Genomic DNA, 17406 nt, shown 5'->3' on the forward strand with positions numbered 1-17406 from the left:
TAATGATGCTACTGCCACAACATGTCTTCAGATCATTAGTGAAATATGTGTCATGATATGCCAGATGAGCCAATCCGAAAAGACTGCTACACCAATTATTATTTATTATCATTTTCTTTTATAAACTGGGCCTTTCTTGAAGCTGATGTCCACTCATGTCCACATATACTTGGAACCAGAATTTATGAGCCATGTATGAGTACATTGATTATTTCAGGCCAAAAAGGAACCATAAGAGTAAACAAACCTCAGTAGTGAAAATACTATTAGCTATATATAGAATATATTTTTCTGAAAAGTTCTGAATTTTTTTATCTTTGTCTCATTTTTTTTACATCACAGAAATCTTGCGCAGGCCACTAGAGGCGAGTGCGCGCCCCCCGCTCACCCCCGACTCCCGTGCGCATGCCTGGTGGGCGCGATCGCCACCGGGCACACGCGGTCGCTCGTTACAGAGTGAGGACCGGGAGCTGTGTGTATAAACACACAGCTCCCGGTCCTGTCAGGCCGGATTCACACTAGTGAGGTGCGAATTTCAGCTCTCTTATCTCTGCAGATAGATAAGACAACTGTTCAGCAGATCAGCTCCATTTTAGATGCAAATTTGGAGACCTGGGAGAGGGGAGGGGAAGGGGGAGGGGGGAAGTGTATTAAGCTGAATGAGAGAAATCCTGAAGAGAAATTAACACATGTGCGAATCAGATGCGTCCCCATAGAAGATAATGGGCCTGAATTCGCACCTGAGCTGCACCGCAATGCCTAAAAAACGCACACGGTTTTTCGGCAATGTGCAGTGCAAATGCATCGCACATATGTGAACCAGCCTCATTGAAAACAATGTATTTTATAATGTTATGCGAATTGGATCTGGTTTAAGCCGCAACCAATTTGCATAGGTGTGAACCAGGCCTCAGGGAGAGAAATGCTGATCTTCTGTTCATACAATGTATGAACAGAAGATCAGTCATTTCACCATGTCAGTCCACCCCCCCTACAGTTAGAACACACCCAGGGAACATACTTAACCCCTTCCCCGCCCCCTAGTGTTAACCCCATCACTGCCAGTGGCATTTTTATAGTAATCCAATGCATTTTTATAGCACTGATCGCTATAAAAATGCCAATGGTCCCAAAAATGTGTCAAAAGTGTCTGAAGTGTCCGTCATAATGTCGCAGTACCGAAAAAAAATCGCTGATCGCCGCCATTACTAGTAAAAAAAAATATTAATACAAATGCAATAAAAATACCCCCTATTTTGTAAACGCTATAACTTTTGCGCAAACCAATCAATAAACGCTTATTGCGATTTTTTTTAACGAAAAATATGTAGAAGAATACGTATCGGCCTAAACTGAGGAAAACAATTTTTTATATATATTTTTGGGGGATATTTATTATAGCAAAAAGTAAAAAATATTCATTTTTTTCAAAATTGTCGCTCTATTCTTGTTTATAGCGCAAAAACTAAATACCGCAGAGGTGATCAAATACCACCAAAATATAGCTCTATTTGTGGGGAAAAAAGGACGCCAATTTTGTTTGGGAGCCACACCGCACGACCGCGCAATTTTCAGTTAAAGCGATGCAGTGCCGAATCGCAAAAAGTGCTCTGGTCTTTGACCAGCAATATGGTCCGGGGGTTAAGTGGTTAACAGGGGTGTGTAGAATTTTTATATCCACGGTATGCCTGTTGCTCACAAGAGACTAGTATCCAGAGCACTGCTTTCCCTGGATAAATGCCCATGTTTTTTTACATTCATTAGCATGAAAATGAATATATACCGTATTTATCGGCGTATACCGCGCACTATTTTGCCCTGAAAATCGCCGAAGAGGACACCCGACCCGCCGAAGACGGACGCCGGACCCGCGGAAGAGGACACCCGAAGCCGCAGAAAGACGCCGGACCCGACGAGGCCGCCGATGGACGCCGCGCAAGACACCAAAACTGTAAGTACAAAAAAACTAAAAAACTTTTTTTTCACAGGATTGGGGGCCACTTTAGGGGTGCGCGGTATACGCGGGAGCGCGTTATACCGCGATAAATACGGTAATAGGTTTGTGAACCCCACATCAGGTAACATAGCATATAAACCAGAGGTAAGTAAAGTTCTGTATGTCTGACATTTCTTTTTAGAATGGCAGTTATCCCCTTTTATAGTTACTTTTGCACAGTGCTATTTTTTACTTGAAAGCAGACTTTTAACCTGTCTCCAAACTGCATACATGAAAGCAGAGAGTAACAATTATATCATGGGAAGAAGGCTGCTCCATCCCTGATACACTAGACAAAATATATCTCCTATTGGACTTTGTTGCAGCAATAGAAATCACACAATTACAAATTTGTGTAAAAAAAAGTAAAAAAAAACTTTTATTGAACAACAGATTTAAAATTGGCTGGTCTAGACACTTCACAATCAGATCATATACCACTCCTACAATATACATATACTGCAGGAATACATGAAATTATTAAAATAAATTGCAAATCCAACGTGTTTCAACTTATATAAAGTCTTCATCAGGGGATAAGCAAGTTGAAGCAATCCTACATACATCAAACAAGCAAAAGAAAATGCATAATGAAATTTATATTACATTTTACCAGATTGTACATGATTTTACTATTTTCATATGACATTCAAAGCAAGTATAATGCACTTTTAAAGATGTGAACGTAACTGCATGTGCAGACCACGCGGGTCTCGGCCCAACCCAGACCTCAAGCCCCACAGAAGAACAAATGGCTATCAAGCAGAAGGCAACAGAGGCGGCTTGAATTTTATCAAAGCATAGGAACACTCTTTAGCTGATACATAATTTTTTTTAAAGGTTATTATTAGAGGTCGACCGATATGGGTTTTTCTCTGGCCGATGCCGATATTTAGAAATCGGGGCAGCCGATGGCCGATATATATGATGCCGATTTTTGCGGCCGATATTTTGGGCCGATTTTTGGATTGGGATGCATTGTGGAGGAGGATGGATGGTGCTGGGCGTGGGTGGGAGATGCGTTGTGGAGGAGGAAAGATGGTGCTGGCTGTGCCTGGGGGATGCATTGTGGAGGGGGATGGATGAATGGTGCTGGGCGTGGAGGGGGATGGCTGGATGCTGCTGGCCGTGGAGGGGGGATGTGTTGTGGAGGGGAAGAGATGGATGGTGCTGGCTGTGGATGGAGGGAAGGGGGTGGATGGATGGAGCTGGCCGTGGGTGGGGGATGCATTGTGGAGGGGGATGGAGGGATGGAGCTGGCCGTGGGTGGGGTATGCATTGTGGAGGGGGAGAGATGGATGGTGCTGGCTGTGGATGGAGGGAGGGGGGTGGATGGATGGAGCTGGCCGTGGGTGGGGGATGTATTGTGAAGGGGGATGGATGGATGGAGCTGGCCGTGGGTGGGGGATGCATTGTGGAGGGGGAGATGGATGGAGCTGGCCGTGGGTGGGAGATGCTTTGTAGAGGGGGGTGGATGGATGGAGCTGGCCGTGGGTGGGGATGGATATATATATAAAATGAGTGTGTATACAGGAGAGGGGTGTGCTCTGACATGTTCACACTGTCCATTGGATGACACCTGTGAGCTCCCACGTGAGTTGGAGTACTATGTACAATCACTAGAGAGCCGAGGCACCTATCAGAGATGATAGGAATACTGTACATTACCCCAGTCTCCAGCAGCACGAGAAATTAATCCTACAGCCTGGTAGCCTGCCTGCCGACCCCCCCCTCTACCTCGGCGGGCTGTACTGTAGCAGAAAGCAAACTTGTCACAAGCCCGAGCAGCTGCAGTACAAGTTGTCTGCGCGAAGAGATCACAAAAGCTTCCTGCATGCTGGGACGGTGGCGGGATTACTGAACATGGGCTCTAGGCTACGGCTGGAGCCGTAGCCTAGAGCCTATGTTCAGTAATCCCGCCACCGTCCCAGCATGCAGGAAGCATAACAAGTGTGATCTCTTCGCGCAGACAACTACTGCAGTTGCTCGGGCTTGTGACAAGTGCAGGCTACCAGGCTGAAGGATTAATTTCTCGTGCTGCTGGAGGTGGAGCGGGGTTTAGCGTGGCAGCCGAAAATCGGCCGATTTTTTTACAATAATCGGCCGATGCCGATTTCTTAAAAACTGCCAAATATCGGCCGATATATCGGCCGACCGATATATCGGCCGACCGATATATCGGCCGACCGATATATCGGTCTACCTCTAGTTATTATGATTTATATATTCTTATGGACATTTGTTATTAATTATAAGAATCAGGATGAATGTAATATTATATACATTTTAAACAAATATCCAATAAAATGTATCAAGTCTAACAATGCACACATGAAACATATCTAATGGAAGGGTAAGAGGCCAAAATATATGTATAGAGCTGGATGGTAGATAACCACAGTAAAAGAAGGGCAATGTGGTCAAACAAGAAAAATAAAACTAAATACATAGGCCCGGATTCACAAAGCACTTGCACCAACGTATATCGAGATACGCCGCTTAAGTGCAAATATGTGCCGTCGTATCTATGGGCCGGACTCAGAAACTAAGATACGCCTAAAAATAGGCTTTATCCGACCGACGTAACTTGCCTACGCCGGCGTAGAGTGGGCGCATATTTACGCTGGACGTATTTGGCGCTCCCATTGATTTTCTATTCACATATGCAAATGAGGGAGATACGCCGATTCACGAACGTACGTCCGTCCGACGCAGTGCGCGTAAAGTCATACGTCCGGCGTTATGCCCCATAAAGGAGGTGTAACTCAGCAGTATCCATGCAAAGGGCTGCACCAGGGAACACAAGCCAACGTATTTTACGTAGGATGTGAATATGACTAGGCGTAGGTTACGTTCACGCCATAGGCAGTGATCCGACGTATCTTAGGCAGTTGTTCTGACATGATTGTGAGCATGCGCACTGAGATGCGCCCACGGACGGCACATGCGCAGTTGGCGATTCGTATCTGTCTGGTGCTCGGCCTATCATTTGCATGGGGTCAGGCCTCATTAGCATGGCTCACGCCCACTTCCACTTACGCCGACTTACGCCTTGGAAACCCAGCGCAGATTTGGGAGGAAGTGCTTTGTGAATTCAGTGCTTGCCTCTCTGCGCTGCGTCGGCGTAGCGTAAAGGAGATACGCTACGGCGGCATAAATATGCGCCTTTGTCTGTGAATCCGGGCCATAGTGTGTACAACTCAAAACCTGAGTGGGTATAGCAGCCATTGATGATTCAGAAAGTGAACACACAACTCAAATAAAGTCCAGAGTTAGATGCAATGCTATGTGCTACTGCTGGGTAGAACATACCAGTTTCTCCTTGGGATTAATGTGGATTCTACACTGTTTAGTCACGAAAGAATACATTTGTTGGGAAAGAATATTATGATTTCTGTCAAATTTTTACAGAATAATATTGTCTCTCAAAACATGGTATTGAGAAATATGACACTTGTGTAACATAACAATTCATTAACATGGTATATAGCAACATGGCGTTTATATATCACACTACCTAAATACCACCTTATTGGTGTGATATTCAGAACTTAGGTAACATAGCATATGGTACAAAAAGCACCTATGTAACAAGGTAACTCTCTCCAGATGATGTTAATTCCGAAGTGTTATGCCATACACATCAAGTAAATAACCTTATTAATAGTGACTATTTATTCACCCCAGTATCCCCAATAAATCTGTAGTTCCATTCCTAAGAAAAACCCAGGATAAAGGTTATACTGTATTACTTTTCCTCCAGGTGTCTACAGTCACTATTTATTGGACATTGTTAAAAAAGTACTACCTTCTTAAAATATCCTGCAGCACGAGATGTAAGTAAAAAATGGAGCCTGGGACAGTCAGATCTTGATAAGTATACATCGGTGGAGGGGAATTGGGTAGATCAGGACAAAGGGGCAAAAGGATAAGCACACTTTGGGACAGATTCACGTAGAATTCCGGCGGCGTAACGTATTGCATTTACATTACACCGCCGCAAGTTTTATGGGCAAGTGCTTGATTCACAAAGCACTTGCCTGCAAACTTGCGGCGGCATAGCGTAAAGCCGCCCGGCGCAAGCCCGCCTAATTCAAATGGGGAGTGTATCATTTAAATTAGGCGCGTTCCCGCGCCGAACGTACTGCGCATGCTCCGTTTTGAAATTTCTCGACGTGCATTGCGCTAAATGACGTCGCAAGGACGTCATTGGTTTCAACGTTAACGTAAGTGGCGTCCAGCGCCATTCACGGACGACTTACGCAAACGACATTAAATTTCAAATTTCGACGCGGGAACGACGGCCATACTTAACATTGGCTAGACCACCTAGTGGGCAGCTTTATCTTTACGCCGCGTATCTCTACGGAAACGGCGTACATTTACTGCGACGGGCAAAGCGTACGTTTGGGAATCGGCGTAACGACTCATTTGCATATTCTACACCGGCCGCAATGGAATCGCCACCTAGCGGCCGGCCTAGAATTGCAGCCTAAGATCCGACGGTGTAAGTCACTTACACCTGTCGGATCTTAGGGAGATCTATGCGTAACCTGATTCTATGAATCAGGCGCATAGATACGACCGGCCGGATTCAAAGATATGACGGCGTATCAGGAGATACGCCGTCGTATCTTCTTTATGAATCTGGCCCTTTGTTTTTAAATTCCCTATAGGAGCATGATAGCAAGGGGTGTCACTTCCCTTGTTGCCTTTAAGCATGTGCTTATTTTGCTTAATGGTTAATTTAGCCCTGACAGTGTATCAGGTACTAAAATGAGAAGTTGGCTCTTACTACTTCATTACTGCCAAGAAATTTCTCAGAGTAGTTTTATGATTACTTGTAAATTTTAAAGCAAATACTATTTCTTTTTGGCATAAACAATTACGATATTACTGCAACAACAGGTGAACCACATCCTCTTCTTACTTGATGGCCCATTCCAGCCAAGCTCCTTTCCACCTACATCACGTTAAATTATCCAGTGTTTGTTTTCTCTATCATTTTTTTTTTTAAGTATCATTTCTTTTAAGATATAAGCACAGCTATATTCTGTTTGGGATTTTATGAAGCTTGACTTTTTCCCAGGAGCAACTTCTATTTTAATTGTAGTTTCCTTTAACTTTGAAGCATGCGAATGCCAGCAAATACCTAGCTTCAAGGAGATTTGCCATTTTCTCAAACATGTGTAAGCACTGCTAATTATTATTTCTTGGGCTCTTGTGACAGTCACAAGGTACATTCCAGACTTGTCCTGTTCAACCTTGTCTTTGCCTTTGATTCACAATTACTTAAGCTATTTTGTGTTTTCTTGGAAAGTGAGTAATACTCTTTTCAGTTTCTGGCATGCGTTCATTGTTAACAATTTTTTATAAACCAGATAAGAGATATTATTTATTACAATATTAAGGTTGTTTTTTGAAAAGCAAAATGTATTTATAATACCTTTCAAAATATGTAGTCGGGAAGCGTTCTTTAATAGGTAATGCAGTTAATGTTTGTAAGCACTGAAGCAATCTCACATTACTGTCAGTTGAGTAATCAGTATAGCTGTCTCAGTATTATGATTAGAACACCCTGGATGGATTATATGTCCTGGCTTACCCTGATGATCCCTAAATATTCTTTTAAAAAACTCTATAGCCCATAGTTATGAAAAGAGCATTGATATGATGGCCTTCTTAATCTGCACTTTCAGGAACTGTAAATTGTAAGCAGAACTATTATGATAAATTAGTCTTCTAATCAAGGAAAGTTAAACTGCCGATAGACATAGATGGGGAGTTCTCCACAGTCACAATCTTCATCTGGTGTACACATAAGTGTGATTGTGCTTTGGCCAAGCATCATGGTTGGGAGGTGGAGGTGATCATTGCCAATAGATGATGCTGGTGCTGCTTGTGTAAAGATGATTAATAGCAACTGGCAAAACATTTCTAGCACACCTGCCCGGTTGTTTTCCCAAAGATCCACTGGGCACAGGTTCCTTTGGACAATTGACAATTTGGAATTGGCATCTGTCATCTCATATCTGTTGGTGGGTGAATTTGGGGGATAACTAGAGAATTCTACTTGGGTAAATAGCATAAGTGGAACACTAGTAGTGATCCCTATGTGAAGAAAAGTGGAGGGTACTATTGCCCCATCCTTTCAATTTACACCTTTGCTTGCTGGTAAACAGGCCTAAAAGAATTTATTCTTCAGATGGTATCGGTCTGTTATTCAGATATGACCATGCAAATAAAGTGAAACTTCTACAAATTCCATTAACCTCCCTGGCAGTATGATTCTGTCTGAAAAAACATGCTGAAAGCGGTACAATTATTTGCAAGGAAATTTGGCGTTTTATACTGTAGGCCTGTGATTTTTAGGAATAACTCACTTAAATCTGACCAAACAAGAATCTAATAGGCATCCCGGTATGACATTTTTTTAAAAACAACATTTTAAATTATAATATAATAAATAATTATAAATAATTATAGCAAGTAATAATATAATTATAATAAAAATTATTCAATAATGTAATCAAATCAAAATCACTGAAATTTTCCTCAGTTGCAGAATTGTTGCTGTCATTATTTTTTTTTTTGTTAGACGAATTTCCCCGCAAATCGCTATCGCACAATTCTGCAAGTGATTATAATTTATTATCGCTGTTTTCTAGCTGATCTAAAACCATTTTTGACATAAAAAGACACTTTTGGTTGCTATGGACAAGCTACAGTTTGCAGGGAGAAAGAAAGGTTTTTATTATAAAAAATGACATGCAGGGCACTGGGCAGACCACTAGGGACAAGGGGGTGTGTTTTTTTTACATACAGTACTGTAATCTATAAGATTACAGTACTGTATGTATAGTGTTTGTTTACTTTTTTGAATTTGGCGCCGATCTCCGCTCCCGATGCGTCGTACGTCGCAGGGAACGGAGATCGGCGGCACAGGAGGACGCTGTGTGATTCGAGCGAGGTCCCGCTCGCTCACCTCAGCGCGGTGACATCGCTGGATCCAGGACAAGGTAAGCCAGCGCACGCTGCAGGCTCTGCATGTCTACCCCGAGCGTGACTCGGGGATACGATCGCAGCAAGAAAAACCCACCCGAGTCACGCTCGGGGATACCGCCAGGGGGGTTAAATACAATTCAAGGCATGTCATAAATATAGGCTTGTACTTATTACATACTGTCAGCTGACACCACTAGGAAAGTGATTAAGCACTCTAGGTACTATTTCAGAAAATTACTGGTGTCATCTTCTTGAGAAAACAGAACTGTTGATGTTTAGGGTACTGTTCAACCAGGAATTAGATTTTTCTGACATCGGAATTATCTCCTATGTATTAACAGAATTCGTTCTTTCTAGCAAGAGTAAATTGCCACCAGGACTAACACCAAAGCTACTTATCCCTCTGTGCAAACTGAAGTGTACTGCGATTTGCATTTTTTAACCATATTGCAAGCAGTACTATTGTTGTAAACAAGTTTATAAAATTAATATTACCATGACATTCACAGATCTAACCAGGTTGTTAAGAATGAGATACAACATCTCAAAAAACAAAATACTTGAGGAAGTTTGATATATCAATGTAGCAGCCAAATGGATGTTTTGTTATTCTGATCTGTGATAAAAAATATAAGTATGTATATAAAATTATCTTTTTTTTTTTTAAATGAACCAAATAAGAATGCTTATTAATCTAAAATTCAATCAATAACTGCAATTATTTATTTGAGCATTCAGGCAAGATCTTCCTTAGTCAGCCTGTCTCCTTATTTTTACAAGCCCTTCAAATTAATGTTTTGATCACAGCGCCTTTTCCTCTTCAAATTTTCTCATTAAAAAGTAAATAAACAAATAAATAAATAAAAACGTTTTTTTTTTTTAATTGACTTCAACTTTGGTTAATCTATAAAATGCTTACTCTACAAACAAGGTTTGGACAATGTAATATATACTGAATTGTATCAGTGTACCATTTTCTGCCCAACTCTTTCTTTAACCACTTTAGACCCGGGAGAATTTACCCCCTTCCTGACCGGGCCATTTTTTGTGACGCTGTACCAAAAAAAAATTGACATCCTTTTTCTCCACAAATAGAGCTTTCTTTTGGTGGTATTTGATCCTCTCTGCGGTTTAAATTTGTTGTGCTTTAAATAATAAATATCCCCAAAAATGTTTTTAAAAATCGAATTTCTTCATCAGTTTTGGTCAATATATATTCTTTTACATATTTTTGGTAATAAAAATTGCAATAAGCTTATATTGATTGGTTTGCGCAAAAGTTATAGCTTCTACAACTATGGAACGATATATGGGCAATTTTATGGCATTTTTTTTATTATTTTACTAGAATGGTGGTGATCTGCGATTTTTATCAGGACTGCAAATTGTGGCAACAGATCAGACACTTTTGACACATTTTTGGGACCATTGACAATTATACAGCGATCGGTGCTATAAAAATGCACTGATTACTGGCAGGGATGGGCAGTTGGGCGTTTTTTCAAGCTGCCCCTGAACTCTCCTCTGTTATCTTATCAATACATGTACACAGGGTCTTTTATAGTAGTTTCTAGGCAGTTGAGTTTAGAATTTTAGCATTTTTTGGAACGCAAAAATATACGTTCAGGACGGATGCTCAGAGGCATTTAAAACACCAAATGCCTGTAACAGCTTGTAAACACTTGTGAATGCGGTAACTCGCATTTAGCTGCGTTTCTTTTGCAGGCGTTTTTCATTTCTGGCTATTTGAAAAAATACAATAACATTTTAAGTGCTTCTAAAGCCAACGTGGCAAAACATGGCAAACTGTGGCATGTAAACCTGGCAAAACGGAAATTTTAAACATCAGTTACTGTCTGTCAAGTTAAATCATTCAGGAGAGTTTGTAAAAACGTCCCGTGTACATGAAGCCTTATACAGCCAAAACCGTAATAAAGTCTATTGCCGCGTACACACGATCGGTTCGTCTGATGAAAACGGTCTGCTGAACCGTTTTCATCAGACGAACCGATCGTGTGTGGGCCCCATCAGTTTTTTCCCATCGGTGAAAAAACTTAGAACCTGTTTTAAAATTATCTGTTGGTTAAAAAAACGATAGAAAAAAACGATCGTCTGTGGGGAAATCCATCGGTTAAAAATCAACGCATGCTCAGAATCAAGTCGACGCATGCTCGGAAGCATTGAACTTGATTTTTCTCAGCACGTCGTTGTGTTTTACGTCACCGCGTTCTGGCACAATCGTTTTTTTAACTAATAGTGTGTAGGTAAGACTGATGAAAGTCAGCTTCATCGGATATCTGATGAAAAAATCCATCAGACCGTTTTTATCGGATGAACCGATCATGTGTACAGGGCATATGGGTGCCAAATCTTGTATTTTATTCTCCGGCAAAAAAGGGCATTAGTACCTTGGAACTGCCAGAGGGGACTCAAAATAAAATATATATTTAGGGAAGTCAGTCTTTTATTAAAGGATGTGACATTTAGAAAGATGTTAGCTAGCATCACTGGACATTTTTGTTTTGACATTAAGCAGGCATTCAAGTTGATGTCAATTGTGTTGCGGGTCTAAAGGGAGATGTTTATCAGTGTGGTTAATTGTTATGTTTCTGTCAGTGGTGAGTATTCCACCGTTATTGACAATAGATCCACATCACTGCATGATGTGATTGACGACATTGTGTTTTTTTTTTATCAGATACTTTCTCAATGTCTGCATGTTTATTTACATTGTAAATGTTTTTGGGAATGAGTACCCAACATTTATTTGCATGGGGTCATCTGGATATCTGCTCCCCCCTCCCTTATTCTAAAAGGGGCTTCCAGATTCGTTTAAGCGTCCCCATTACAGACCCCTGCATCTTCTGACCAGGGATGTGGGAATAAGGTCCTCTTCCCCTATTGAGGGCATAGTCTGAATGAGGAGGGAAGGGGCATTCTCATGGCATCTCCCTTTCCTTTTTGGAGGGGACCCCATGTAGTTTTTTTTTTTTTTTGGGGGGGTTTCTTTTTTGCTTAAGGTTCCTCACCAAAATCAAGGCTGCATTAAGTCATTTTCATTTCAGCTAACTCTTTGGCACTACAGTAAGATAACAGTTCATATGACGTAAAATTCTTATTGCCATTTCAAGGTTTATTTTGATTCTTTTTTTTTTTTAAATCTCAGCTTCCAGATATTTACTAGAAAGTTATTTAAATAAAAGCAGCATGCCTTGGCATATGGGCATTAATGTTACTTGTAATGATCTGTTTTTTTGTTGTTCATTACTGATCATTTAAAGATTAATTAATACAACCAAAAACTATTTACCTATTGTACAGATAGTACATCAAATAAGAAATTAAATAAGAAGCTGTAGTTATACTCACCTGTTCTTCCTCCTGGCAGATCCCCACTTTGTGGCTCTTTATGAATGCTGTACAGCCACCAATGAAAATTCTGCCAGCCCAGCAGCTCCTTCTATTGGTGGCTGTACAGCATTCAGAAAGGTGTACTATCATGTCCACCATTGAAACACCTAATAGATGCTCTGTTCATGTGAATAAATACAATTTTTTCCTTGCATGCAGTGAAAAAGGCAGCTGCCCAGCCAGGATTCTTGTGGGGTTGGGGGGATTTGTGGCTGGCATTGGGGTTTGGCAAGGCCAAGGACAGGTAAATATAAGAGGGTGATGGATGTGCTAGGAGGCAGGTAGGGGCTGGTAGCAAGTGCTAGGAGCCAGGTAAAGGATAACTCTACAAAATTACAATTATACTTTAAAAGTTTTGTTAAAAGAAATTAGTTAGCAAAATGTATACTGAATTGCCAAAGATGATAAGTGAAAAAAAATATGCTGGTAACAATTGTATATACAAAATAGGCAATTGGTCTTATGCTGCGTACACACGATAGGTTAGTCTGATGAAAAGACCGTTTTCATCAGACCAAACCGATCGTGTGTGGGGCCCATCGGTTATTTATCCATAGGTTAAAAAAATAGGAACTTGTTTTAAAATTATCTGATGGATAAAAAACCGATAGAAAAAAACGATCGTCTGTAGGTACGTCCATCGGTTAAAAATCCATGCATGCTCAGAATCAAGTCGACGCATGCTTGGAAGCATTGAACTTCATTTTTTTCAGCACGTTGTTGTGTTTGACGTCACCGTGTTCTGACACAATCCTTTTTTTAACTGATGTTGTGTAGGCAAAAAAATCCATCAGACCGTTTTCATCAGACTAACCTATCGTGTGTATAGGGCATAACTCTAACTTAAAATGTATTAAGTGGAGCCTGGCAATACTCCTGTAACTTATCACAACTGAGCGTCTCAAATAATAATGGAGAGTACCTCTGAATAACTTTCAGGAGATATGCTTGTCCCTTGGCACTCACATCACCACATTCAGTATTCAGAGTCTCAGCTATATAAGGTATTATGCTATCACGACATGTTCCATCCTATTTTATTTTTTATTTTTATTGAGTACTTTTTGTTTACTGTATCTTCTTTCTGTAAAATATGTTTAATTTCCTCATTTCAAGTCAGATAAATATTAACATTTTCCACAGAGAATGATCATTAACAAATACATAGTTTCCAGCAAAATTAGATTAGTTCTCCCCAAAGCTGCTGTTAAATCTCATTTGCATGTAATCTTTTTAGTTAATCTCTGTAAAGCTTTTATTCAGTGAGATTTGTGAGCAGACGGAGCACTGTTCTCAGAAACATAGTCCAATGTATTTCCTAACTAAATGAACACAGAGAAAACAATACAAGTTATATCCCTACATTATCAGAGTGGAGAAACACTGCTAATGAAAGATATTATTATTATTATTTTAATAACATTGTAGAGGATTTATATAGCACTAACAGGAACTTTTTAAGAAATAAAGAGGGACGGTAGATTTACAATACAATTCAAGAAAAGCAGGAGGGCCCTGCTCATGAGAGCTTATAATCTAAAAGGGAAGGGCAAGTGATACAAACCTAATAACTGTGAGGGATGAGCAGATGGAGGTAGTAAAATTTCAGTCGTTATGTAGAAATAGGTTTTCCAGTTGTTAGGTGGAATAGGCTTTCCTGAAAAAGATGAGCTTTCGGGACATAGTAGGAAATACCTACTATGTATGGCTTGAGGTAGGGAGTTCCTGAGGATAGGAGAGTCTGAAAAGTCCTGGAGGTGAGCATGGAAGACAGGGGTAAGAAAGCAAATGAGAAAGGGATGACAATGCTAATGTCATGAAATTATTTTTTTAAGGAGAAGAGACGTGTGCTAGGATAACTGTATATAAAAAAAAACGATTTCATAAAAGAAAATTATAACTAAAGGGCAAGATTGCTGCAGTCAATGCACAGACACGTATGCTGTTTAAAAAAAAAAAAATCATTGGGTTGATCTATATAAATGGCTTGATGCTGGGGCAATATCAGAAACCAACACTTCACACTACTTTCTTGCAACAGGTAGATTTTGTTGACTTTTGAATATTAAAGGCTTTACAGCATGTGACACAAGCATTAAGCTAAGTGCATTAGGCACTGTCTTTCAGTGAATAGGCACGAGAGGAGAACCCCGTACTTGGCCCATTCATAAATGGTTTCTATAATGGCCATTTAGAATGCTGTAGCAAAAGTTCCACCATTAAGGCTATTTCAACAGAGCCGCTCTCTGTCTCATTAGTACTACTTTTTTCAACAATTATTTTGAACCCTAAACCGTTTCAGTGATTGTTCCTATTTACATGGGACCAGACAATAGTTAGACAAAACAGGAAGGGAGGGATAGGTGGAGCAATAAAAGCAATGTGTAGAAGGTTTAGAACCACATTCTGTTTTATTTCTGTCTATGTTATCATGGGGACAATGTACCCTCCCTTCCTCTCAATGTGACAGGTATCACACAAAACAGGAGAAGGAAAGATTTAAAATATGACACAGTTTTAGCCATTTCTGAATTTAAAAACAGAAAATAAAGCCTGTGATGGAGGTGGTTTGAGTTTTCTTGGTGTGCTCTGAAATGCACTAGCTTTCAATAAGTTACCCCTAGCACCTCACCTCTTGTCAGGGATGGACTGGCCATAGGGACTACAGGGAGTTTCCCGGTGGGCCGATGGCTCAGTGGGCCGGCTTCAGTGACAGCAGACCCCTGCCCCCCTCCGCTCCTCTGTCTCTCCCTTCCCGCAGTGCTCACCTCCTCTCCCTCCCTGCAGCGCTCACCTGGGGGGAACAGAGAAGCAGGGGGAGGACCAGAGGAGCATGGGGGAGGGGACAGACAGCTGACTCAACAGCTATGGCCTGGGAGTTTCTCACTTCTGCCTAATCTTGTCACATAAGGGGGAGCACCGAACTGATTCCTTGTCCCGGGTGAAATAATGTCTAGCTTCCCCACTGGTACTGCCTATAAGAATACCAGTACCAGTCATTCTACTCTAATAAAGTAGAACGGCTATTGGCTAGTGAAGGGGGAGAGGGGGCTTGGGTGGCCAGGGGGGTGCAGGATTTGTCCGACCGCCATGGGAGAGACCTGGCATAGTGGGCCAATCTGGATGAAGTCCAGGGCCAAATTTTTGTCCCAGTCCAGCCCTGCCTCTTGTTCTTGCTTTACTGGTCCTTACCGCGTTTAGAAAATGTTGCCAATGGATAAATAATCTTATAGGAGATTACTGCATAGCATTTCTACCAATCATTTGAAAAATTGTTTGTTATATGGGGAAATATACCTCTTGCCAATGATAAATGTGTCCCTGACTATATAAGTTGGTGGAATGAGGTCTAGTAGAGGCTGTGCAAGACTCAATTTGTGGATAGCCAACATGCTGCCAAGACCCTATTCAGATGAGGAGACCTGTCTGCCATGCAGCCTTCAACACCAGTAGTGAGACTTACATAAAGTCTGAGGTCCAGTGATAAATACTTTTTATTTATAATTATTAATTCAGGAAATATGTGTCACCAATCCTAGACTGGAGTGCTGTTCCCCATCTGCAATTTGAAGTTAAGACTTCAATCATTATGTCTGTGGGTTTCCTTTAATTTGCAGCTTAATCCTATCTGTAAATCATGTTCAGCACACAATGCTGCCTTCAAATCACAAGCGGTTTTTGATTATGCCCCTTGAATGGTGAGCAAGATTGAAGGGATCCTTCTGAATCCTAGTGCATACAGAAAATACTTTTTCCCTCAACTGGTATATGAATATCCTGTTGTGGTGAGGGCAGGGGACTCACCTTACCCTTGGTATCATAGGTTTTGTGGAACCTGACCAGGTGGTACCTCTTTAGTTTGATTGCTTGCTCATATTTGAGTCTAAATGCTCTTTTTTATTTGTATTAAACTGACATGGAAATGCAGAGCTTGGGTTAATGGTCTTATTTGGGGAGGTGGTGTATTTAACAATAAATAAATTATATTTTACATTGCTGTAGTCAAATCACTGTATAGCCTCATACACATGATCCAACTTCATGGCCATAATTGTCTGATGGACGTGTTGTGTTGGATAATCCAACTGTGTGTATGCTCCATCAGACAATTGTTGGCTGAATTAACGACAACAAAAGTTGGCTGTTCATGCTTACCAACTGTTGGGCAATAAATCTGTTACGTCAGTTTAACCGATCGTGTGTACACAAGTTGGTCCAACTAAAATCCGATGTACAAACACGCATGCTCAGAACCAATGTTAAACATCAGCCAACAATAGCATAAGTTGCCCAAAGGGTGGTGGTAAAGAGCTGAAAAAGCACATGGTTTGGTGAATGTTGGCTGAAAATATTGTGTCCCGTGTGTGTATAAAGAAACAAGTTCATGGCCAACGCCCTTTCGACCAAAATCCACGGAAAAGTTGGTTGGAAAACCGATCGTGTGTACGAGGCTTAAGAAGATTGGTATTATTGTTTGTATAGCCTTGTATAGCCTTATTGAATATGCTTAATTATTTTTTATGAATAAAATAATAGATATGCATGTGAAAATATTATGAATTTATAAGTTATATATTAGTTGTCAATTTGTTTAATTCCAGTGAAACTTAAACTAGAAAAATTAAGCCTCTGGATTTAGCAAACTATATTGCATATTTATTTATGTTCTTGCTCAGGAAATTTTACAATCAGCAGTTTATCCATAGGTTATAGTATTCTAAGAACTTATTGATCTGATATCCTCTAAAGGAGTCCAACATAAATATGTATACTGTAAACGAGAAGTCATTTACATTGCCTCCTTAGGTTTTCTCTCCGTGCAACAGATACAGTGCAAAACTCTGTGGAAATCTCCCAGTGTGCATTGCTCCTAATACGCCGCAAGGACGTATTGGTTTTGACGTGAACGTAAATTACGTCCAGCCCCATTCACGGACAAGTTACGCAAACGGCGTAAAATTTTCAAATTTAGTTGCGGGAACGACGGCCATACT

General features: G+C 40.7%; 1 protein-coding gene across 1 annotated transcript in view; it reads left to right on the forward strand.

The window, feature by feature from the left end:
- MYO16 (myosin XVI) overlaps window positions 1–17406 on the forward strand; it is a 357599-nt gene that overhangs the window by 242652 nt on the left and 97541 nt on the right. The window lies entirely within an intron of this gene.

This window comes from Rana temporaria, chromosome 2 (genome assembly GCF_905171775.1).
Source record: "Rana temporaria chromosome 2, aRanTem1.1, whole genome shotgun sequence".
NCBI classification, from domain to species: Eukaryota; Metazoa; Chordata; class Amphibia; order Anura; family Ranidae; genus Rana; species Rana temporaria.